Genomic DNA, 733 nt, shown 5'->3' with positions numbered 1-733 from the left:
TGAAACAGTCACCTGCCACCCCGGGGACACCTGCGACGCCGGGCACCACCCCGGGGACGCCTCCGACACCGGGTACCAAGCCAGGGACTCCTCCGACTCCGGGCACTGCCCCTGGACCTGGAGGGAAGCAGAGCAATCAGACCCCCTACAAACAGCCCACTCTGCCACCGGGGGGGACAAGGTCTGTCCCAGGGCCACAGGAGGCTCTTGGGCACCGCCTTCGTGGTGGGCTCCTCCCACGTCCTAAAGCAGCTCCGCAGGCAACGCGGGATGCACCCGGGATTTTGCTTCCCAGCTCCCTACACTCATCAGGGGTTTGGCCGCCCTGGATCCTGGGGACTCCCGAGGTCCCCGAGGCTGTGGCTGTACATCCAAGCTGCCCCAGGGCTGGCACGTTTCCCCTGACTGCTCCAATGAGCGGTTTCCTGCTCACTCTTCTCCCACAGAACAGCCAAGGAGGGGAGCAGCGAGATCTGCATCCCCCGGAGCATCCCTGCGCTGGGGAAGGACAGCTCAGCACAGATGCCACGTCCCAGGCACGCTGCTGGCACCTGGCACAGCAACCCCACATCTGACGGAGAAACCAGGTGCGATGGGCATGCTGTGCCCCATGCCAGGCTGCTGCATCCCGAGGGGCCCGTCAGCCCTCCATCGCTGCTGGAAAAGCTGCTGGAGCCGGGACAGGGGCTGGGAGAGCACCCCAGAGGATGGGATAGGGGCTGCTAGGGCCCTG

The 733-nt window shown here is 66.0% G+C and overlaps 1 protein-coding gene across 9 annotated transcripts in view; it reads right to left on the bottom strand.

Annotated features, from left to right (window-relative positions):
- ELN (elastin) overlaps nucleotides 1-733 on the bottom strand; it is a 40,028-nt gene that overhangs the window by 24,118 nt on the left and 15,177 nt on the right. The gene's annotated exons all lie outside the window — the stretch shown is intronic.

This window comes from Corvus brachyrhynchos, unplaced genomic scaffold (genome assembly GCF_000691975.1).
Source record: "Corvus brachyrhynchos isolate BGI_N302 unplaced genomic scaffold, ASM69197v1 scaffold15, whole genome shotgun sequence".
NCBI classification, from domain to species: Eukaryota; Metazoa; Chordata; class Aves; order Passeriformes; family Corvidae; genus Corvus; species Corvus brachyrhynchos.
The sequence above is the reverse complement of the archived record's forward strand: the minus strand, read 5'-3'. Positions and strand labels throughout refer to the sequence as shown.